Below are 25,432 nucleotides of genomic sequence, written 5' to 3' on the forward strand. Positions count from 1 at the left end.
TGCATGGAAACGCCGTTTACCTTCCTGCCAGAGCAGTACCTATTTATCTACTTGCACTAGCTTTCGAACTGCTAGGTTGGCAGGAGCAGGGACCGCGAAATGGGAGCTCACCCCCTTGCGGGGATTTGAACTGCCCACCTTCTGATCGGCAAGTCCTAGGCTCTGTGGTTTAACCCACAGTGTCACCCGCGTCCCCTGAGAATTGTTAGGAGACTCCTATTCCCTTCTATAATTCTCAGAGCAGTTTAACAACCAATCCCTCTTCCCAGGGAACTCTGGAAACTGTAGCTCCATGAGGGGAGTAATGGTCTCTTTACAACTCTTAGCAAACTAAACTTCCCAGGATTCTTGGGGGGTGGGGGGAGGCATAACTATTTAAAATGACATGATACTTCTTTAAACCTATAGTGCTGAAGTTTCTGAGGATGGACCTCTTCACCCTGGCCTTTGACACCTGGAAGATATGTTTGTAGCACCCACCCTGCTATTGCAGCTGTAATTTGTTTTAAGCTGTTTTTAATGCTAAAAAAATTAATGGCTGTAACCTGCCCTGGAATCTTACAGCGAAGGGTGGGTAAGAAATTGAAACAACAATGTGAACTGGCAATTCTGCCAGGGACCTTCTCTGTGTGCAAAGAGCACGCTCTGACACTGAGCTATGCCCTTTCCCCTTGACACGGGATCAGATCTTTATTTCTTTTTTAAACAGATCTCTCTTTTTTTAAGCCTATTTGCTACTAAATTGGAACACTTGCCGTCAAATTAATAAGCATGCTGCTTTGTATGCAGCATATTTCTCAGCGTATTGTCTGTTGCCATTAAGTTCTGGTCTCCCCCTCCCCTGTTTGTTGTTTAACATTTATGTATATTTCTATGTATTTTCAATGCATCAGATTCTTCAGGATCAGACTTCAGTTCATCTAGTTCAGAGATGGGCAAGCCTGTAAATGATAGTGCCTCTCAGTTTCTCATTTCCCTGCTTTCAGTCTTAAATTCAGTTCTCCACATTTCTGCATCAGTTTGTGACACCCCCTCCCCCAAAAAAATTCCTTACAAAACTTTATCAGCATTTTAGTAATTCTCTTAATGCCTTTCTGCCCAATGTACACATTTTTATAAGCAATCTTCTCTGTTATAATGCACCTAGGGATGTTATTTTCGCAAAAATATGTGTGCATTCCCCTCCCCCGCACCATTTCCCCTAATATGCAGACTTTTGAAAACTATTTTGCTCGGACAACTGAATCTCAAAATTCAGAGCAGCGTGAATTTCGAAGGTGGTCTGTGTTTCCATTTGGGCATTGTTCTTGGAAGTGTGAATAAAATGGGTTCACATGAAAATGCAAACCAAATTTCTTCCCATCCCTAATTCTGATAGCCTCTTCCCCACAGTGGCCAACCACAAGGGAATCCCACAAGCAAAACTTAAAGGAGTATTTTTCATAAACTGATTGTTCCCCCCACTGCCCTTTGGTGTTCACGGGTATATTCAATGGTGGATTTATGGTCTGTGGGGCCCTGAACACAGTCCTCTTTTTGTGTGTGCACAAGTAAGCATGAATGTGTCTGAAAATAGGTCAGAGCTAAATGCATAAGAATGAGTTAATAACACAGGTTATCTTTCTCTACTATTATATTATTAAACTGTGCTTTTTGTTTCTCATTAATGATATGTATGCGTAGAGAGCTATAAAAAGAAAACACCACCTTCTGTCAGAAAATGAACTTTATTTAAGGGAACAAAATGGATGAAAATTAAAAGACTTTTGTAAACTATTCACAGGTAGTCACAAAATATACGTGTTTTTTTCCTGGCATTTCCTTTTGCACAAGGAACTTGCCGTAATTTACATCTTGCTATGCAGAACTTTAGAGGGCTGAAGTTTATTATTTGTTTTATTTATTACATTTACATCCAACCTTTTCTCCAATGAACTCAAGGTTTACTTTCGTGGTGCTCTCCCTCCTCATTTAATTCCCACAGCAACCCTGCATAATAGGCTAGGCTGGGAAGTGAGTAACTGACCAGGGCCACCGGTCGATTCAAACCCTGGTCTCCCAGGACTTAGTCCAACACTCTAACTCTTGCAGTACTCTAGCTTTCTAAATGACTTTAAATTGCCAAACTCATGAAATGCTCTTGAAAAATATTATAACTCAGGGAGGGGTCTCTCAGCTGCATGGGCCCTTCTACATATACTGAGTGTACCTATAAATGTACCATTGGGTAAACTGCTTATGAACATGGAGGCTCTATTTAACTGTCAGGGCCAATAAGCACCAATTAATATATTCTCCATTTAATTCCATGTAAAGTGACCACTGATGCTTCTTTTTGCAGAAAATTCCACACATGAATGATGTGTTATTTGGGGAAATGCTTTCTTTTTGTATATTTGAGAACCTGTTTGTTCTCCCTTATTTAATAAGGGATGGTCAAAAGCAGAAGTCAGAAGTGCCAGTTGCTTCTCGTAAATCTCCTCCACCTTAACCAAACAAAACAGAATGTGCCAACTCACAGACAACCCTATTATTTGACTTGCCGAAGAGCTTCTCCCAAAATTAGTTTTCGCTGAATGGGTGGGGGTGGGGTATGAACTCAAGACACTTCAGAAAGAGCATTGGAAAAACTAGCTGGTCATATAGATATAGATATAGATATAGATATAGATATTAACCAGACTTTTGAGAAAATAACGTAAGTCCATGAATGAAGAGGGAAAGTTATATATTGAGGAAAACAACACATGACACAGAATATGGTTAGTTGGTGGTGGCTTTTACCTGATTTAATATTTGATTATGACAATGTTTAATTGCTGTAACCCACCCTGAGGTTTTTGGGCAAACAAGAAGATATAAATAATATAAGCAGATAAATCTTTGCATCTCATGTGCGGTTTTTTTTTTATTTTTTAAAAAAACCTGCCGACTCAATGCAAATACTAGATTTAACGTTAGGGCTAATTTGCCCCTAAGACGTCAATCATGAACAGAAACTCCCCATTCCGCAGAATGGCACTAGGATAAATAAAAGACAGCAAGACTTTGATTTAAGTTGGCTGCGACCTTTGAAACAACGTAAATTAGAAATCTCTACAGGTCTACGAATAATAATCCCGCAACTGAAAATGCCACAAGATTTGACATTTTGTGGCAGAGCTCAGCAATATACACCTTGGGTAAAACACTAGGCTATATTTGTTCCTTTTAAATATTTAAGTTGTTGTTTGTAGTCGGGTTCATATAGCAACACAGTGTAAGTCTGTTGGTGTTTCTGCCGCTCATTTGACTTGTTATTCCCCCTGCTGACACCAGCGATCCCAAACATGTCAGGAAATAGGAAGGGAAATCTGTGGTGAATGAAGAGGAATAGGTCGTGATTAGTGGAGAGAAGACAATGTATCAGTTAAAGATCAAGTTGTGAAGCTGAATTAGCCAGAGAATAATTAACTGCTTGTTAAAATGTGAATCTGAACAAGTTTTATCTGGCAATCTCATTTGTTGCTGATTTAAGCAATCTAACGCCAACCAAAGAAGAAATCTGGACTTTTTTAAAAAAAAAACAAAAAAATTGAAAAGTTAATGCAGCAAATACATGCATATGAAAATAAATTGTATCATACCTATGAAAATCACTCTGGGAATTTAGTTATGCAGCCCACAAGACTTAACTCCCCTGCTGCAGAAAGAAGAAAACACAAAATGAATACATTTCACATTCATAGGTATATATGTTTGCTAATCTGGCACGGGGGTTATTACCATTACATGCAGCAAATTTTATGTTTCTTTCATTTTAATATGCTCTGTTATGATTGTGCAGTATTTACATGAGTCTAAGTCGCTTTTATTTCAAGGGAACTAGCTTCCGAGTGAACATGCTTACGGTTTATGGGGCTGCTGCAAGTTTAAACATTTCCCCTAAGGGAAAAATGTTGGACATATTTAGAAGAATTATTTACAGTCTGGGGTGATATACTTGGGCTGCAATCCTACACTCCCTTCCTCTGGGAAGAAATGTCGTGGAACTTAATGAGGCTTACTTCTGAGTAGACATGTCTAGGCTCACACAACTGGTCGATCTATTGTTGCAGTGCTGAACTGATTTAATAAGTGAGTAATGATCCCTGTTTTCCTCCAGTAATACGTTCAATATTCTTTTTACCTGATGTAATATTGATAGGGAATCAAATGAAATTCCTATGGGTTGCATCAGTCTAAATACCGTTCAGAGTAAACTCATTTGAATGAATGAACCTGTTAGTCAAGAGCATTGATTTTGGTGGGTCTACTCTTGAGCAGGGCTAACACTGGACACAACCCCAAATTTTGGTTGTTTTACAAACTGTGTTAAGCTTCCATTAGAGATGGGAAGTCTAGATGTTTGACACTTACATTGCTTCCCTGAGCAATGAGTGGTGTGCCTGGTGCTTTGGTTGTTAAATTCAAGCCTAATAAATTTATAAACTCTTTTTTTCAGAAAACATTATTGACAAAGTCCTATGCAGTATTATTTTTTCAGTGCACTTTTTCCTCCAAGGAGCTCAAGGTGGCATACAGGATTCTCTATCCCCCCCCCCATTTATTCCTTACAAGAACCCTGTAAAGAAGCATCGGCTGAAAGGCAGTGACTGGCCCCAGGTCACCCAATGATCTTCATGTCCAAGTGGGGATCTGAACCCTGGTCTCTCAGGTCCTAATCCAACCCTCTAACCACTACAGCACATTGGCTCTCAGTAATAAAAATGACCAATGCAAATACCATTGAAATGCACTAAAAGAAGGGTAAGCCAGCACAGTCCTGTTATCCAGATGTTGTTGGACTACATCTCCCAGCATCCCTGAACATTGTCCATCTTGCCTGGGACTAATGGGATCTGGAGTCCTGCAGGATCTGGAGGGCCCTGTTACCACAGCGCTAAAACAGCCACACTTTGTAATGATCTAAAAAAATCAGCTCCAAAACAGTCAACTAGCCCAGGATAAACTTAGTAACCTATCAGCAATTTAAAACGTCTCCACAGCCCAGATTACATCAAGGACTGAAAGCTCGGAGGGGGGCAGAAATTTCTTTTTTCTTTCTTGGATTTTATTTCCAGTTTCTAAACTACCTTGCTCACCTCTGTGGAAGGTGCACATACAATGGACAAGAGAATCTGGTTGATATATAAAGGATGGCCAAAATAACCACCCTTCCTCTTTAAAATATGTTCAAAGTGGTTTATCATCATAATTGTCATCAATTTATTCATCACCTTCTCAGCCACCATCTCAAGGTGATTTACATAACAGGTTTAAAAAAAAGGTAAAAGCACAGCAACAAATACCTTTAAAGCAAGACTGAAACCCTAACAAGTGGACAATTTGCAATAAAATATTCATTTTCATTTTATTATCAAATATATGTAGGCTCCAGATGGCACACAAGGTTCTCCCCCTCCTTAATTTATCCTCACAACAACCCTGTGAGGTAAGTTAGGATGAGAAACTAGTTTTCAAAATCACTCAGTAAAAATTTTAACCCTAAGTCTCTTGGGTCCTGGTTCTACACTCTAACCACTACACCAGGCTGGCTCTTTCCAGAAATCTATTCAGAAGGGTGTCCCATTGAATTCAATAACACCTACTCCAAGGTAAATGGGTATAAGATTGTAGCCTCTCTAGTTGTTTTTGCTGGCATTTTATTCTAGTAGGCTTTTGCCTGCTAAGGTTTAAAAAAGGAGGTTATTGTTATCATGATCTCTGTCATTGCTTTTGAATAGATTTCTTTTTTAAAAGTTGTGTACTTTATATGTTGTGAATGTTACCTTGTTTTATTCTTTGTATTGTAATGCATATTCAATATACTGTGATTTTAAAATGCTGTCATCTGAGCTGAGTGATGCATTGACACTAAACAGATGTGGTAGAAATTTTTACAAAAATAAAATATTTCATTAGTAAGAATTTGGAATAACAGTGTTTGCCATTAGTTGCTCCACAATACGCTCCTTGAACAAACTGATGTTGCCCCATTAACTTCATCCCTGAGAGCCAGTCTTTCCCACTTCCCCTAGAAATCTAATCATTAAACACCTTAACCTTTTAATACGGGATAAATGCTGTATTAAATGAATCACCGGAGGAAAATGTGGATCAGTCAAAAAGAAAGGAAAAAGTAAAAACCTTGAATTGTGCCCTGCTAGACTAATTAATTATGGTTTGCAAATAGACAGCCAGTTTTCCTCTCGCCATACTGGAAGTCTGAACAACCTTTGATGAACCAAGATTTTAACGCTTGAAGCCACAAATAGCAACAAGAACAGCTCCTTTTAACTGTTAAACGATGGTTTTACACCAAATTAGTGTTCTGAGCAGCTAAACAGAGATGATGAGGTTGAATCTGCTTTAAATTGTCAGGTTCTCGGAATCTTGAAGGTTTTTTTTCTCCCCTGGTTTGATCTGCAGAAGTAGCAATGCCCCCTAATGGATGAAGATGGAACTCCTTTCCTAATCAGCTCAGCAGGCTTCCTCCTGATAAAGATCTTTACCCAGACTTTAAATCCTTTAAAACAGATTTACAAAGCAAAAGTTTATCTGGAAGAATAACAAAATGCTGAGGTGGAGGCTTGAAAAATATTTGGATTTCTTTGCTGCACGCCAGTACTTGAAAGAGGGTGGCTCCCGAATTTCAGCAACACAAAAATTCAAGTTGAATTCTGCGGTTTTCAGTTTTGATCTGAAAATTCATGCCCATTCATTTGGGAAGCATTTAAGCACCTTCAAAGCAGTACTTACAAGCACCTAGACAATAGGTTAACCCTTTTTTGTCAATTCTGCATCGTGTATTTTTTAAAACTGGGAACTCTTTTAAAACTGTGAACAGTTGTTCTCCAGATTAACACCTGTTCCATTTCATCCACAGAACAAAACATTTAAAGACTACATAATCAATGAGGCAATGCAACTGTGAGTGAAATACACACTTAATGAGAAAGGCTAAAGGTTTGTGTAGCTTGAGGCGTACGCACACAGTGGGATGATAGTGTAACTTGGAGTGGCAATGGATGTATTGGGTTGCCATTCGTGGACTAACACTAACCAGAGTAATTCCCAAAACAGAAAATGATGGGCACACATCCTGATCTGGACAATTTCCAGATTGCTAAATGAATTTTCCATGGAAATCTGTTGCTTGTGACTGGGAAAATTGAATTGTTGCCAGAATCCTTCCTTAATAAACAAGTAACATTTTATAAAAGTGATACATTGTTTGCACTCAGAAAACTTTGCTTTTGTTTGTCAAAATCTTTGAATTTTGTAATGTTTATCAAAGTTGTGGGGTTGGTTTTTTTTTAAAAAAATCTTCCTATTTGCTGTAGACATCTCTGCTTCAACATGAGTATCATAAATGTGTCTCCATAGTCTCTTTTCTTTTCTTTTCTTTTCTTTTCTTTTCGGTGCCATCACTCGGATCTTAGTCTTATTAAGACATGTGGACTCCAAACCTGCTCTGATGTGCTCTCAGATCTATCCCCCCCCTTCCACTCCAGTTGTGGAAGCCTCCGCACACAGAGAGATTCTCCCTTTGCCTGAATTTGAACTTTGAATTTGATTCAAAGAAAGTTTATTGTGCTGAAATCCTGGGTGTAATACATTTACCTGTGTGCAAGTCCTGTCGAGCTCAATGGGGCTTGCTTCTGAGTAGGCTTGCGCTGCAAGCTAGTCATCATTACCAAGTGTCATTGGTTTCATTTATAATTAAAGAACAACTCATTGACTTTGATGTGGGGCCATTGATATTCTGGAGCATGGCTTAAAAAATAATAATCTGTGAATTTGGGGGCTGTGGCTCTGTTGTCTGTACTTTGAAAAACTTTCCAGGATTTGAGATTTCATTATGTCAGCACATATAATCTGCACATCCCACTCCCTGCGTATATGTTACCTGTCAACAGATTCTGAAATAATTCCTATGACTCTTCACAAAATAGTAACACACGCAGAGGTCACCCCGCCCTCCAGCTCCATTAAGCAAAATCTTTCTTTCTGTACTTCATACAGAGGATGAAACTAGTTGCTTCCCCACTCATTTCAACCATCGGCAAACAAGACATACTGCCCTACAGATTTTTATCATATCGCTAGTGGTGTCTTTTAAAATCTGTTGTTAAAGCTGATGCCTACCTGCCTCTCTATTTATCCAGTGTTATTGGGATTAAGGCAAACATATTTATAACCCAGAAATAAAATTGAAATCCTAAGGATTTAATGCAGCAAGCTACATTTTGACAAAATACTAATGTACAAATGCCTACAATCCAGCTCGCAAGAAGAAAATACGGGTGGAACAATTGGATTGAAAGAGTAAAATAAAACCAAGTGAAATAGTGTGAGCCGTGTGAACTTTTTTAAAGCTGCTTTTCCTTTGTATAAATCTCCCCAGATTCTAAATGTGTGGTTTTTAAAAAAGATTGTTGCCTGCCCAAAATCTTACGGGAGCAAGGCAAATTAAAAACTGACTGACAGATGTAGAGATGTACGCATTCAGTGGAGAGATGCATAAGATGGAATGCTGTATCTGTTAATGAAACCTCTAATTGGCTTGCAATAAATCTGCAGCGAGGAAAAAGAGCTAGCAGCTTTTGAAAAGAAAATCTGAAGCATGTAGGGCAAAATATGTTATAAAAACAAAAGTTACAGTGAATAAAGGGCATGCAGACCTCTGAAGTAACTTTCAACAGCAACCAGTATTTACCCAGCAAGTTTTCTTAATAGGGTGATAGATTACTGAGGTTTCTCCAGAAAGGTTCCAAACACACTGAAACTGGAAGGTCTTATATGATTCCTGAGAAAGTGTGTGCATTTCAGTCTTGGGAAAGTGGAGGAGGGGTGGGAAGATGGGCAAAACATTGAAAGAGAAAGATCCGGTACCTACAGATTGAAGAGTCCACCTCTCTCCCAAGCCGGTTGCTTCTCGTCTGCCGGTCTCCCTTTCCTTAAGGAAAATAAAGGAAGCATGTCTCTCTAGCACAGCTTCAGAAATAACCCATCAGGAAGTTGGCAACATCTCCCGACTAAACAATCATTTAAGGAAACACAACGAATGCATAAAGGCTACTCGTTTTCCTGAGGCTGCCTTGGAAGGCGGAATTGCACAGAAACTCTGAAACAAACAGATTGCAAATCTGACGGCCGGACATGTCAGTAGGAGAGACGGGCCTTTCCCTCCCCACCTCCCTGGCCTGAAAGGCAGTAAAATTAAAAGAAACTGTACTTCATAAAAGACCGGAGCAATTTTCCATGAACCTAAAGCAATCCATGCTCCTAAAACATTTACACAGCATTTCATAATTTCCTTGCTCCTCCAGAAATTTAGACTGGAGTATTTCCTCGCACAAAGTAAGAGAGAACAAGACAGAATTGTGTCACTTACAATGTATTTTCATGTGGATTTGTAGACATTGTATTGTTAGCATCTCAGACCAATTTTAAGAAACCAGAAACCAAATTACACTCAAGAATAACAGCTAAGTGGAATTCATTTTAATCTGTTTGCTTCCAGACCATGTACACAAGCTTGCGTCAATGCTAATAAATTCCGAATTCTTGTCACTATTTAGTTCCACAGTCACTAGCACGGGGATGGGAGGTGCATTTGATTGGTTTGCATTTTGATAGGAACCTCCCTCATTTGCATTTCCCAAATCAGAATGCAGACTGCAACACTAGCTGTCTTTTGAAAGCTGCACATCCTCACGTTTTGCAATGCACTTTTCCAGCTTAACCATAATGTATAAAAATGCATTCTATTTGCAAAATTCCCTGGGAAAGTGGTAAATATTGGGCCAAGTTACATCAAAAGTGCATGCATTAGTATAAATGCACACACACGAAAGCTCTGCCCAATTTTTAAAATTGCTATCTGGTGCAGAAAAGGGGGTGACCGATTTTATGATTAGAATTTTAGAAACTGAAATTGATATATTTGACCATCCTCAAAATCAGCCATAATCAGTCACTGAGAAATTGGTTAAAGCTTGATATGGGGCTAGCCCATAGTGCAGGTTTAAATGGTGCAAGTTTCAATTTATGCAAATAAATGTAAGATAGATGCCTCTTGAGATAAATTCTGGCCCCACAAGTGAAATCTGTGTCAGTGGTTTGGTTTTAGAGGGCACGATTCTGAATTTCCTTTCACTTCTCAGATGTTGAGTAAAGGTTGTCCAAAACCTTTTGTATTGCCAGTAGAAACAAATCTTGTCTCTTTTATCGTTTCTCCAAACTGAAGGCAAAACTTTGTTTATTTTTAATTTGCTCATCGGAACACCAGGAAGCCACTATGACAAAGAGCTCACTGTCTAGGAATATAGGCAGATTTGCCAACTTTTAAAAATGATAAAGAGACCAGAAAAGAAAGGTTGTTTGAAGCAGTTAAAAACATAGCAAAATTCCTTTAAACTGAGTTACTTTTCTCCATTTCATGCAAACATTTTTGAAAAACTGCAATTTTAAGTCACCAAATCCAATAGTCATTGTATATACTTTCTATAAACAAAGTATATATACTCTCTAGCAAATCCTGTGTACTAATTTTACACAAATGTGTTTGGGGTTACATTGAGTGGATACTGCCAACTGCCTTGACGCCACTCATTGTGTGTAGCAAAGAAAATGGGGGCATCTAAAAGATCAAGATGTATATCACGGCAAAAGATAATAATGAAATGCACCTCATAAAATTAAAAGTTCTGCAACTCAGCAAGGGATCAAAAGACATCATGGTGGAATGCATCTAATTGCATAGAAGAAAAATATATCTACTATGATTTCATAAAGGTTTGAGCTATAGTAGCCTAAAAAACAACAACCCATAAGCAGTAACAAAATAGTCTTAAGTGTTTTATTCCTTAATAAAAAGCACCTCTCACCGTTTGTACTGGTGACAATCACTTTTTCAGAAAAATGGAGGCAGTTTGAAAGGGGGAGGAATGCTTGTGAGTGATATACTAAACTCACTTTGGTTTCTGTTGAACAGCTTTCGCAATGTTTCAAGACCCCTTTTTCCCCAAGTGACAGTGGCACAAAAGCACTATGTGTGCACACCATAAGAAGCAAAACTTTCAAATCACTTAAAAAATAAAAATAAAAAGTCATCCGATAACGAAATTAGAAGTAAGCTTTGCCCTTGCAAAAAAAAAAAAGCTCTGGTGAGGCTGGGGGAAACAGACTGGAACTGTGACATGGGGAAGGTGAGCTTTAATCCTTGCCTCTGCTATGATCCGATTCAAATCCCCACATGCTCGCTGTTTGCAATGGAAGGAAAGCTCCCATTGTCTCCAAATGGAAGGAAAACTCATTGACTCCAGGTGGGAAGAAAGCTCCCATTGACTTCAACTGGAAGGAAGGAAATTCAACAGCATCTGGATGCCCCAAAGCTCCCCACACACAGTTTATATAGTTGTCATGCTAATTTGTACCTTAGTGTGACACTGGGGATAATTCTCTAAAGTGAAGGGGTGTGTGTACACACACACCAGTCAGAAGCATCTTACTAGGAGTGGCAAAATCACTACAATAGCTTCCATGCCAGGTGGGTCACTCTTACTTACCAAAAGGAAGAGGGGGAGAGGCAAAGTGACAGGAAGGTCAGCACTATGCAAATCTAGGACGGTATATAGCAGCCCCAGCCAGCATGACCAATGTCCAGGGATGATATGAGTATGGTCCATGCTAATGAAGACAGCAGTTCCTTTTTAGTACAGCTGATGTATGGATAACACTTGTGCATCAAGCACCACTGCTTCTGAGTTACATTCAGTCACATTCCACCAACCTAAGCAGTTGGCTCCTTACCTCTCTCGCCCTGACCTAGCCACTGTGATCCACGCAACGATCATCTCCAGAGTGGATTATTGTAACTCGCTCTATGTGGGGCTGCCCTTGAGACTGACCCAGAAACTCCAGCGGGTGCAGAATGCCGCGGCGAGACTCCTTACGGGGTCCTCGCTGCGAGATCACATTCACCCGGTGCTATACCAGCTGCACTGGCTCCTGGTGGAGTATAGGATCAGGTTTAAGGTGCTGGTTTTAACCTTCAAAGCCCCATACAGCCTAGGACCCTCGTACCTACGGGACCGCCTCTCCTGGTATGTCCCACAGAGTAACTTACGGTCTTCAAACAAAAACATCTTGAAGGTCCCAGGCCACAGAGAGGTTAGGCTGGCTTCAACCAGAGCCAGGGCTTTTTCGGCTGTAGCTCCAATCTGGTGGAACGCTCTGTCACAAGAGACTAGGGCCCTGCGGGACTTGACATCTTTCCGCAGGGCCTGCAAGACAGAGCTGTTCCACCAGGCCTTTGGCCAGGGTACAGCCTGACTCCCTCCTTTAGCAATCCTCACAGAACTTCTAACCCAATGGTTGCCATTAATTTGATTGGAATTAATTTTATAATGAAATGCTTTTAGAATGTTTTATCATTTTACTGTTGTTAGCCGCTCTGAGCCCGGCTTCGGCCGGGGAGGGCGGGATATAAATAAATTTTATTATTATTATTATTATTATTATTATTATTATTATTATTATTATTATTATCTTCTATCATTTCTCCACAATCAACGATGCAACGCTGGCATATCGATTTGCAACAGAGATGAAGAACCCGTGGCCCTCCAGATATTGTTGGGACTCCAACTCCACATTGTTGACAGCCAGCATAGTCAATGGGAGGGGATGATGGGAGGTGAAGTCTACAACATCTGGAGGGTCACAGGTTCTCCACCCAAGTAAGACTTTTGGTCAATCTTCCCAGCGCTTTCTTCTGGGGATTGAAACTGGACCCTTTGGCAGGCAAAGCATATGCTCTAACATTGCACTTACATCCCTTCTTCAAGCGATGGTGCTGTCTCTGTGGTACCGAATGAGTCCGCTCAGAAGATCATGCGCATGCACAGGGGTCTTCTCAGTGGCTTCCCTGCAAATGTGAAATGCGTTTCTCTTGGAGATCCATCGCGTCCTGAGCATCTTTAGGGAAATGTAAAAGTCAAAACACGTGGGATTATGGCAGGTGCCTGATGTTTCTTGCAAAAGCAATGGACCTTTCTGCAAAAACATACACTTCTGATTCAGCGGTGAAATGGTTAGAACTCTCTTGCTGCTTTTTCTGGTACTCAGCACTGAAATTGGGTGAAATGATGCAGCAAGAGCTCTCAATATTTTGCCAGCGCGCTGTAGCTGCCTGCTTTCACCACTGATACAGTTCAGAATATGAGAGAGAGAGAGAGAGAGAGAGAGAGAGAGAGAGAGAGAGAGAGAGAGAGAGAGAAGTAACATGATTTGAAATGAGCCAACTTCTCATACATGCTATTTTCTGGTTTGCAGAAATTTCAGCGTAGAATTCGACCTTCTCTGACATATAATTTTTGGATTTCCACAGTGCTGAACTCAGATGCTTTGGGGTTGCAGGGTGTGAACTGACCTTGTGCCAGGATTATCTTCAGATTGGTTCATAGATTTCTAACGATGGGTTATGCCGAGAGTTTGAATGTCACTGTTGACAGTAGCGCGCATATATATATATATATATATATATATATATATATGAAATAATGAATGTTTTCTTGCAACTTGGCTGCCTTCCACTCCCTCCCAGTGATGAGAAGGCTCTATAAACACTGGATAGGAGATTAGCACTGCTGTTCTAACCTCATATAGAGATCTGGGCCTTGGAGATGGTTTGGCCACTGGCAATCTGATGTGGTTCACAATGCCCTTTTGGGGTTTGTTTTCTTTTTTTAGGGAAGGACTGAACCACTGGAATCGCAGATCCAAGCTGACCCTGTTGTCTCCCGCTGTGATTTACCCTTGAAATGTGCTGGGCAAAGAAGCTTGTCACCTATTCCTATCCTCCCCACTCTCTCCCTCCCCCTTGTGGGGGAGTTAACAAGTCAGAGATGGGTGTCAAAGCTATCTTGAGGAACCATTCCAAAAATCCAGCCAACTTTTTAATGGATGATGCCTTTGCGCTTGGCAGTTAGGCTGGGCAGCCTAAGAAATGTGAGCTGGGGACTGCCAAGGAGGCTTTCCTAGCAGACACTGTGTGTTTTTTTTTGTGTGTGTGTGAGAGAGAGAAAGATAGAAAGAGAGAGACCCAATAGCATTGTAACTTGCAAGTTTATATTTCTTTAAAAGCGGGGGGGGGGAAGAGATCAACAGACAGAACAATTCATTATTTAGATCTGGCTCTAAAAGGCTATTGATTTATGAATCAGAGGCAGCACCCCACCCCTTATCTCTTTGACCTCATCTCCTGATGCCCCCCCTCCCATGAGGTTTTACTCCTCCACTTCTGCCACTCTTAACTGCCTGATGATCTCACACTAGGGATGAGGGTGGTGGAATGTGTTTCAGTTTGCATTTAAAGGTAAGTCCACCAAATTCGCAGGCTCTGAAATAATACACGAACCGAAAAACAGCCATCCTTTGGAAGTGGCACTTTTTTGAATTTTGCAACGCAGTTTTGCCACCAAGTGATGTGTCTAAAAATGCATATGCCAGGGTAAAGCATAAATAAAAAGGCATGTGTTGTTGAAAATGCCATGCAGTAATGCATTGGGTTGTATCCCGCATTAGTCCTACTTAGAGGAGACCTGTTGAAATTGATGGGCATGACATAGGTGCATTGAATTCAACGGGTCTCCGTTGAGCTGGATGCTACCTGTTATATTAGGGAAAGCTGGCTGGCTAAAAATGAGTCTATTAAGGAAAATTACATAGGAAAACGTGTACATTAGGAGAAAGGTGTGCTCAAGTGCTGATGAATTTTCATGAGGACTTTTTATACGTGTAAACTGATCTGGAAATGTGAAGATTTGCACTTAAGCTTGGAAAAATGACAGACTGAGAAAAATCAATACTGACAGATTTGTCTCTCTCCTAAACTAGTCTGCTGCTTCTCCCTAAGTGCCCCCTTAAGATTGGATTTTTCTCCCAGAACAGATTATCACCTTTCTCTCTAACCTCCTCAAAGCCTGGGATCCACAGAAGATAAAACTCCCCCCCAAAAAAAAACTCCTCCGCCAGCCATACTCTTTGAATCAGAGTCTGGTTGCATCCCATCAGTGTGAGGTTAGAGCTCTAGACAGCAGAAGCAGGTCCTTTATAGTGGTGGCTTCCAGGCTGAAGAATATATTTAATTACCTCCAGAAAATGTGGACCAATAGTGAACAACTTTTGGTCTAGCAGGTTGTGCTTTATGTATTTTTGTCAGGCAGCTTTTGTGAATTTGTAAATGACCCCTATTCTATTTCTATTATTTGATTTGACTTCCCGGTTTCAGTGTGTGTGCATGTGTTCTGAACTTTCTTCTTCTTCCTTTTTTAGCTTCTTGGAAAAGTGGCATTAAAATGCTTTAAATAAATAACAGCCAAAATCCTCTAGCCAAAAGTAAGCCTGAGAATGGCAAACTGCACTGCCCACCATTTAAATTTAAATTTTATCTATTCTCTTAATATTTAGTTAGTTAAAATTTACCCAACCTTTCCACTTACATTTTCCATGGCAGCCTACTAAAACAGTTGTGAAAAATAGCAAATCAAAGCAAATTAAAAATGACAGGAACAAATAGAATAGTATTACTGGCAGTTAATACAAGAGAATTCAGCTAATGTTTATGAAGGCCTAGATATAGGGGAGAGGTAGAGGATATTTGCCAAAAACATTGGTTTTAACAACAGTAGCCAGACTATGCAACCAATTCCTTTCCTTGGCTAATCCTGTGTTCTTTTCCGTTCTCTTTAAATTTAGCAGGCAAGCTTTTTGGGGCAGAGACCTAAGTTTTTTTAATGCTCATGAGAGGGCAGAGTCATTTAAAGCACATTTACCAATCATCAGCAGGCAGGTGATGCCACCATTGGGGGCTGCCTGGTTTGTGTTGACCCATGACAGGGCCTTTTCAGTGGTGGTTCCCCACTTGTAGAATGCCCTCCCTAGTAAGGTGTGCCTGTGTCCATCATTATTCACTTTCAGGGAAAATCTGAAAGGATTCCTGTTTACCAAGGCATTTGGTAGGATACTGTCCCTAGATTGGATGATGTTGTTTTTTTAAAAAACTGCTTTTTAGGTGTTTTGAACCATAAATGTTCTTTAGATACCTTTAACTGTTTCACAGTGTTTTCTTTTTGTTTTTAAATTGTGGGTCACTTTGCCGTCCAGCTCTTTTGCGAGTACAGATACAATGTAAATGAAAATGAAAATCATCATCATTGTCATTTAAAGCACATGGCTTCCCTCTAGTAACCTGCATGGTGCTGATGCTAGCCGAATCTAATTCGGATCCATCATTTCGATTCGCTTATTTTAACTTTTAATGCACATAGTAACGCTGCCCATGATATACATGTCGACAAGAAAAGTTGTATATATAGTGAATCAGATTTGCTTCTGTTTGTTTGATGGCAACTTTTGCAGATTTGGATCATTTATCTCAACAGGATCAAACCTCTCTTTGGGGTGAAGGCACAATTATCAGATTTTTTAAAATAGAAAATGTGCAGAGAATTTAGGAAGCTCCAGGGATTCGATACCCCCTTGCTAAAATCCTTTCATATGCTGGACCTACCACAGACTAATTCACATTCTTCACCGTCACCTTTCTTGCACCACAGAAAACCTGAAACTCCAGAACGGAGTATTTACTTTATCCCAAAATACATTCAAATCAAAACAACCCTCCAATATATAACGCCCCCCCCAAGTCCCCAAGATCTTTAAATAGAAAGTTTCCTTGGTTAACAATTCTTTCCTGCACTGCTCCTTTGGATCATTTTACTTACCCTCAGTCCCTATAGGGCTCATTGTTTTCCCTTTAGGGTATGAATTTCTTCTACGCATGTGAACTGTTTCCAAATCTGTTTTAGAAGTCTGCATTCTAAAGTGCCACTGCTAATATATATTTGTTCATGTAGAAGGAGGAGAAAGAAAGAGTGGGGTGGTTGGAAGAAGGGCCATTTGCCTCTAAGACCCTCTCCAACTAAGAAAACAGATTGCAGTTAAAATGGGAGGCAATTACCTTTATGAGACACAGCAAATTGCTCCTTTGAACCCTTGAGAAAGTTCCCTGGTTCCTTCATTGTCTGTTTGATGCATCTGATGGTCAAACTCCTAGGGCCCCCAAGACAGCACCCAAGTATGAAAACGGGGGTTTATTATTCCTAATAAAATACCCACATGCACCGCATGACTAGGAAATGGTGATGGCACTTAAGAATCCTAGTCTGAGAGGCAGAAAGAGGTGGAAATCCAGGGTGTGGATGTTTGTTCAAATGCCATTTAAGCCTTCATTCATTTAGTTCAGGTGTGTTTTTTTTAATTGGCAGTATTTTGCTCAATTTAAAAGAGATCTTTCCATTCTCGCAAGATCTGCTTTACCCCCCTCCGTAATTGCTGTTCGCTGTTTTTATCATCTGCCTTTTCCATCAGGACTCAAGCAATATAACCTTTTTTTATGGACAAAATGTTAGCATGAGTTTGTCTCCTTCCATAAAACGGTTATTACAAGCAGATAATTTCCCAGTGAAAACACACACTTTCTAAAGAAAGGGAGGGGGAGGAGGAAAGGCATTCTGACATGCTTTGTTTTGCCATGTTCAGTTTACATTTATTATTTTAAAATGATCAAATGTTGTAATACAAATACACACCCAAGAGTTGCTTTGGTTTGATGTACCGAAAGCAAAACATTTCTAATTGTCTCCCTGGACATATTTTGAAAAGTAAAGCTTAAAATGAACACTGAATTTCTTAAGCATCACAAGAATTAAGGTTGTGATGGTGCTTTTTATGATTTTTTTAAAAAGGCTATTTGGATAAAACAAGGGTGAGAATGAATTAGTATTTATTTTATTAACAGTGGCAAAGGTGTCATTGGCCAGGACAAAGGAAAAGGAGCACCTTAATCTTCAATATGGCAACGGAAATCATTGACCAGTGGAAGCTAAACTGGGAAACACTGGGAGCACTGTGGGTTCTGTAAGATTAAGGTATTGTTGCATTCAGTTGAAAGAGAAGAAAGACGTAGAAAGACAGAGAAAACAAGTGCCGGTGTTTGTCTGAGATTGTTAGGGGAATTATGGGGCGTGTTATTTCAGTCTCACAAATATTACATAAATGAAATTGTTGTTTTATTTTGGAGTGTGTATGTCATAGATGGTGGTTGCTGCAATTTTATATGAGGTGTTTTCTCTTTTTTAAAGCATACTATTAATTCCTAAAAGATTTGGTTAAATTTGACAATCAGATTTTGTTGCTTTCGCTGACCTGGAAAGTGAAGAAAAAAGTACCATTCCATAAGTTCATGATGCAAACCTGAACTCAGTTATTCTTGCATAAGTGCCATGGAACTCAGTGAGGCTTATGCCCTGCACAGTGGGAATTAGCAGGATTGCACCCCGAAAATCTTAAAATAGACCAGCTTGTCTTTTTAAACATAAGGTGTAACTGTCAACAGCTTGATAGCTTTTGGGGGGTGCACGATTTTTAGCAGTTTAGTGCAGATTCCCTGAATTACATGTGTGTGATTCAATTAACTACCAAAGCAAATTTCCATATATTTGGATGGTGCTGCTAGAATAGGATAATTGAGATGTCTGTTCCATATGATGTTGGAAATGTACTTTGTTGTCTCTTGGGGACCGTATCGAAGACATTTCTTTTTCAACAAGCCTTTAAGCAGAAATTTTTATATCGGTTTGCCATTGCAGTGGGTAAGGAATTGTGTGTGTGTGTGTGTGTGTGTGTGTGTGTGTGTGTGTGGCTTTTAATTGTCTCTATATATGAAGTTGTTTTCAATTTTTTTTGCAATACAGAATTCTTTTGCATAGGTTTTCTTGTTGGTGTTTTTATTGTTACATCATTTTGAGATCTTTTCATAGGAAGCAGTTTTGTAAATCAAATCCAATAAATAAAATCGCCAAGGAATACCCACTCAGATAAACGCGTGGATTTCATGAGCTTCAGTATGTCTCTCCCCCTAAAAAAACCCCTCTGTTTATTGTACCTATTCATCCCAGTGCTGATTATCTTTCTACATGCACAGTGTGCTGTTACTTCATTGTCGGATTCTGATGCCCATATTCTGAACAGCCTTCTGAAGCAGGCTGATAGCTCCTTGTCTACTTCCCATAAATTATTTTCTTTTATGCAGTCGTTCCATTGTGTTGTGTCTGTCATTTCTTCTTTATGTTCTGAGAAATGGCAAAACAAAATGAAACACTTAAAAACCAATTCATCCCAAGCAATCACATTTTTAATGTGAAACATTGTCAGTCTTGATGGGATAATCTGAGTATTTGATCTCATATATTTCTCTTCATCCCATTTTGCCCAGCTCATAGTTTGGTTTTTCTGCCTATCTTGGGCAAACTTTTTTTTTTAAAAAAAATATTCATCAGGAATGTTTATCCTGCAAATGCACCACAACAGGTAAAATTACAACAAAATGACAACATTAACAAGGCAGGATAGAGAGGAATTCATTTGGTCTGCTTTTCACAGCTGACAAATCCAATCTAAAGCTCCTAAACTTGCTTGCAGATCATAAAGCAGTTCTCAGTCAAATTAAGCACTTCTTTGGATTTTTGCAATGCAATTCTTGTCTACAAATAGCACACACAAAGATACATACTTTTTACATAATAAATGAATACAAAATATACTGAAAAACATTGAGAAAATGTTTATTTTTATATCAAAAAGTACACATAAAATGCATACAAATTAAGTGCAGACTTTTCATGCATTCTCTCAAAATATCTGCATGGAACGGGACAAAATGGAAATGGGGCAGAACTCTTAGGTTCATCCCTACAGTGGAGGCTGGCATAACAGATAAATTATTTGATAAAAAAAACTTTGTAACTAGCCTGCAGCAGCAGCAGCAGCAGCAGCAGCAGCATAGTTACAGTGGTACCTCGGGTTAAGAACTTAATTCGTTCTGGAGGTCTGTTCTTAACCTGAAACTGTTCTTAACCTGAGGTACCACTTTAGCTAATGGGGCCTCCTGCTGCCGCCGCACGATTTCTGTTCTCATCCTGAAGTAAAGTTCTTAACCCGGGGTAGTATTTCTGGGTTAGCGGAGTATGTAACCTGAAGTGTCTGTAACTCGAGGTACCACTGTACTAACTAATGGAAGATGGTTAAGGAAGGGATCATCCAAACTTCATGGAACAAGGTATTCCAATGTTTAGGTGTGGCTTTAACTCCTGCCTAAACCACCAGGTTTCCACCATAGGTGGGATACGGAGAGGGAGCCATCCATCAGACACATTCTTGAGGGATAAGGCTTTCAATGGCTATTGCTACGACGTGTTATGTACTACCTTCAGTCACTGGGAATCAGAAGTGGGGCAAGTCCTGCTGCAGTCACTGAGGTCTGGTTTGTGGATATCTAGACAATAGGATCCTGGCATCTAGACAACAGGATCCTGGCTCAGGCCTTTTAGTCTAGTTCAGTGTGGATCCTCTCCTTGAGATGGGACAGTTTTCTCAGCATCAGTGAAAGCAGAGATTTGCAAGACACGATAGATATAGTGTTTCAGGAGTCCCCCCAAATCACACTCACCCACCAGTTTGAACCCCAGCACGTTAAGGTAGGGCTGGGGAAAGATCTCTATCTAAAACCCCAGAGATTCGGAGCCAGTCAGTCTAGCTGGTACTGAGAGTTAGATGAACCGATACTTGATCAACCCAAGGCAGCCATTTATTTATAGTGCTCAATGGGGCTTAGTTCTGGGTAGACACACATAGAAATGGTACTGTGAGAATATTTATATTCAGCCCTCTTCAACAGAATATTGCTCTAAGCAGCTGAGAAAGAAAAGGAAATTCATCAGCAGAATAGAAATTTTAAGAAAAGGGATTTGAAATGCCCCCTGGAAAATCACACACAAAAAAGAAATAAACAGCCCTAAATAATAATAATAAAGATAGCACTAATGGCAAGAACATAAGGAGAGCTTGGCTGGATCAGGCCAATGGCCCACCCAGTCCAACATCCTGCTCTCACAGTGGCCAACCAGACGCCTGTCTAAAACCCCAAGCATATCTCCATGAGGCATATTTTATGTCTACAATGCCTCTGATGTTATAGTTGCTTCTTCCTTAGCCAGTCAGTTTTACACCCTCCGCTGGGCTATCCTGCACAGACTGAGCAATGGTGAATTAGAGCTGCATTTTGCCTGGAAACAGGCAGTCTGTCTGCATCTAGGCAGTTGGTTAATTAGTGGCTTTGCCAGTCTGTTAGTTGCGCTGTTATGTTGGGTTATGGAAATTCTTCTTCAGCCAAGGAGAAACCCTTTTGGATGCAGGGCTTCAACCTCTACTTCCGCAACACTTTGAACCAAATAAAAAGAATGAAAGAAAAACCTTTACCGAACAAGTCTCTGGTTTGCTATCCTGCTATTATTGGCTATGACTATTTTTTTAATTATTATAATCGTCTAATAGGCCCTTTCCAAACATTGCAGAGGGCTTTGCAACTGTTTGTTCTCTCTGTTTCCATTTTACAGAGCGAGATTGAGGATATGCGGGACGCGGGTGGCGCTGTGGGTAAAACCTCAGCGCCTAGGACTTGCCGATCGTCAGGTCGGTGGTTCGAATCCCCGCGGCGGGGTGCGCTCCCGTCGTTCGGTCCCAGCGCCTGCCAACCTAGCAGTTCGAAAGCACCCCCGCGTGCAAGTAGATAAATAGGGACCGCTTACCAGCGGGAAGATAAACGGCGTTCCATGTAAATGGTGTTCCTTGTCACGCTGGCCACGTGACCCGGAAGTGTCTGCGGACAGCACTGGCTCCCGGCCTATAGAGTGAGATGAGCGCACAACCCTAGAGTCTGGCAAGACTGGCCCATACGGGCAGGGGTACCTTTACCTTTATTGAGGATATGCAGGTTACACAACAAGTCAGTGGCAGAGAGCTGAGTGATTTGAACCCAGGTTTCCTACGCATAGGTCCAAATTCTGACCAGACATGTTTCCTCCCAGTGCAAAATACTGTGTGCTGGCTTTCTGCTGGCAAATGGGGTAGGGGGGGGGAATCCAGCAGTTCCCCCTCGTTTCTTGTTAAAATGCTTTCCCCTAGGCAGGTTATAAAGCTGAATTTGGAGAAAATGTATTAAAAAGCACAGACTGGGTTGATGACAACCCCACAACCTAGTTACTCACATAATTTCTACCCTCTACATTTGTTGGCTGCAAAGCAGACCTGAAAAGTGGGGAGAGTTGGAGAGATGAAGAATGCACATTACTAGGCTTGGCCAATCCCTTCGTTTTAAGGAGTTTAGCAATGATCCCTAAGAACACATTTGGTTCTAATCAGGCTACATTCACTGGAGTACATCCTGTTTGTCTTCACTTATTATTACTGACAAATTATCCTCCTCTCAAATCTCAGGGAGCGCTCACTTTATCCTCGCATTAAACCTGATTGGAAACAGTAGGTTTAATTGTGCTCAGCGTGAGGCCTTGTTATAAAAAGGCACTGGGGCCTATTGTTATTATTGCTATTGCTAAAAAAAATAATACTAGATGCATGAAGACAATGTATTTGGTATTCTGATGTCAAAATATGCACCACAGACACAGATTTAAAAAACACTGTATTATGGGTGCAATCTGGTGGGTAGAGAATAGGGATAGGTGGGTATGTCCATTTCAGTTTCTCTTCATTTCTGATTCTTCCTATCTTAAATTTAGTTCTCCAGATCAGTTTGATATTTATTTACTGGAGGAGGGGAGTCTTCATGAAAACCCACCAGCATTTTAGTTCAATTTTTTTCTCTCCTGACAATGCACATTATTTTGCATGCAATTTCCCCTAATTTCAACACTGCTACATTTCCCTGATGTAAATGTGTTTTGTATGTTATTTTCGCTAACATATCCACTCTTAACCAAGCAGATGTATTTCTGCACACTTAGGGGAGAATTGCAACATTTGGAAAAGTGTGAATTTCAAAGTTACCATATTTTTTCGTGTATAACATGCCTGCATGTATAAGACACCCCCTATTTGGGGGGACTCCAAATTAAGAAACTGAGGGGAGATTGCCCAGAGTTGTTGAGCTTTTTTGGGGGGTGTCCCCACTTGCCCAATTGCCGCAGCAACACACAATCAACACAAGCCCTTGTTGCAGCCACAAAAAACACAACCAATAGCTGCTGACAATCTCCAGTTCCCAGCAGCAAACAATCCCTTGCCCACCCCCTCATGCACTCTCCATGTATAAGAAGGCCCAAAATTTTTACCTACTTTTTCATGAAAAAAAAGCTTGTCTTATACACGGGAAAGTACGGTAATTTCACGGCTACATGGCACCCATTGTGGCTGTCCGGGTTCTGTGGAATTGCTTTAGTAGTGGGGGGGGGGGTGCCCCACTATCTCCACTTTCCAGAAATAGCTGGGGGCATTTTTGTTTCCATGGGTTTTACCAGCTATATGAATACGTCTTTGCTGTGGGGACCATTTCATTTGTTGTTTGTTTGTTTGTTTAAAAAATCATTTGTTATTTTTGTACTGTTTTTAGTGTATCCTGTATATTGCCTTAAGATCATAGAATCGTAGAGTTGGAAGGGGCCACACGGGTCATCTATCCCAACCCCGTGGAATGCAAGAATATTTTGCCCAACGGAGGGCACAAATCCACAACCCTGAGATTAAGAGTCTCATGCTCCACTGAATTATATATGTGTGTTAATTAATTAACAATGTCTCAGTTTGTCTATTGTTTTAGAAAGTGCAGATTAAATCCTTTCCACTTGATAGGCAAACTAAATCAAATTTCTCTCTCATCCCTAGTGAAGAATAGCAATTATATAGTCTTCAACACCAAATAAGTATTGCACACACACGTGTGTGTATATATATTTGTGTGTGCATGAAGAAACGCTAATAATGGAATGAGCAGCCTAACTTCATCCCACTTCAGTTCCACTGGTGGTTATCCTAGGTCTGTTCCATCCTCTTCCATGCACTTTTTTTTTGAGAGAGAATGTATGAAAGGTCCACATTTCATTACGTATGCACCTTACACATTTTTAATAACCTAAAATATTATGTTTCAATGCTTCTCTATGCATTTTCCCTTATTTATGAAATATGCATTTCATCTGCATCTTTTCCTGTAAATTGCATACTTTTGTGAATGCTGTTTGTGCACTGGAATCCAGAGAAATGCATAATCCAATCAAGAGCACTGAATTTGTTAAATCTGCTGCGACAAGCAGAATGAAAGAGACTTCCTCCATCTCTAGAAAGGGCGCCATTTTCTGAAACCAGCTTCATAGCTCTGTGTGGTCCTGAAGCAGAATGATGCATGGCTGTTTTACAGGTCTCAATCTTGCTTTCAAAGGACTCAGCCAACACCACGTCTGCCTGAGGCAGGGCCTACCCCATCCTCCCAGATTGCAAGCCGCCCTTGCCGGGCCATTGCCAAGACTCTCCCTTGGAAATGAAATACACATCTCCAGGGTTTTCAGTGAAAACCTTGCAACAACAATACTATGAAAGAAACCTGCAAAAGGTTAGCAATAAGTATGAGCTGGAGACTTTGAGAAATGTTGCAGCAGCCCAGGCGCAACCACAAAATACCTGTTAAAATTTCAGAAATCTCTCTTTTTACAGCTAGCTGCAATCGCCTGGCGAGCAACATGCAGACTCTGGTAAAGAAGAAACAGAGTCAAAGGCCAGCATTCTAGCTCTTTGGAATGTAATGGCCAAGTTCTCCAAAGATGCCAAGAGATGTTAGTACTCAAAGCATTTCAAACATTTTAGTTAAAGCTTTTTAAAAAAATATATCAAAAAAAGCCAGCTCTTCAGTTTGGTAAGGAAAAAAAGGCAGTCCCAGTCCTCAGCTTTACAGTCTAAAATAAAGGTAAAGGGACCCCTGACCATTAGGACCAGTCGTGGCCGATTCTGGGGTTGCGGCGCTCATCTCGCTTTATTGGCCGAAGGATCCGGCGTACAGCTTCCGGGTCATGTGGCCAGCATGACTAAACCACTTCTGGCGAACCAGAGCAGCACACGAAAACGCCGTTTACCTTCCCGCCGGAGCGGTACCTATTTATCTACTTGCACTTTGACATGCTTTCGAACTGCTAGGTTGGCAGGAGCAGGGACCGAGCAACGGGAGCTCACCCCGTTGCGGGGATTAGAACCGCCGACCTTCTGATGGGCAAGTCCCAGGCTCTGTGGTTTAACCCACAGCGCCACCTGCGTTGTGATGAGGATGGTGGACAAAGCACACAGACAAGTATCAGTTCTTCAAACATTTTTATAATCACCAGCTGGAGACAGATGAAGCAGCCTCATGTGAATGGCTGCTGCTAGGAGAAGAGCAAATGGCAGCTGGTCTCTCAAGCAGAGGTACTGGAATAGCCCTACTTCCACTCTTTCCCTCTGT

The 25,432-nt window shown here is 40.6% G+C and overlaps 1 long non-coding RNA gene across 3 annotated transcripts in view; it reads right to left on the reverse strand.

The window, feature by feature from the left end:
- Window positions 1-2,921: 2,921 nt before the first annotated feature.
- LOC309537886 overlaps window positions 2,922-25,432 on the reverse strand; it is a 28,012-nt gene continuing 5,501 nt past the window's right edge. Inside the window, exons 2-4 of one of the 3 annotated variants that reach the window (XR_014222036.1) lie at window positions 8,917-8,980; window positions 3,627-3,679; window positions 2,922-3,353 (exon numbers count right to left, since the gene is read on the reverse strand). This is a non-coding gene — a long non-coding RNA (uncharacterized lncRNA). Of the gene's footprint in view, window positions 3,354-3,626; window positions 3,683-8,916; window positions 9,132-25,432 lie in introns of those variants that run through there. The other 2 variants (XR_014222037.1, XR_014222038.1) reach the window with 2 other exon arrangements.

The sequence above is a fragment of the Podarcis vaucheri genome (genome assembly GCF_965113315.1).
Source record: "Podarcis vaucheri genome assembly, chromosome: 7".
Lineage (NCBI taxonomy): Eukaryota > Metazoa > Chordata > Lepidosauria > Squamata > Lacertidae > Podarcis > Podarcis vaucheri.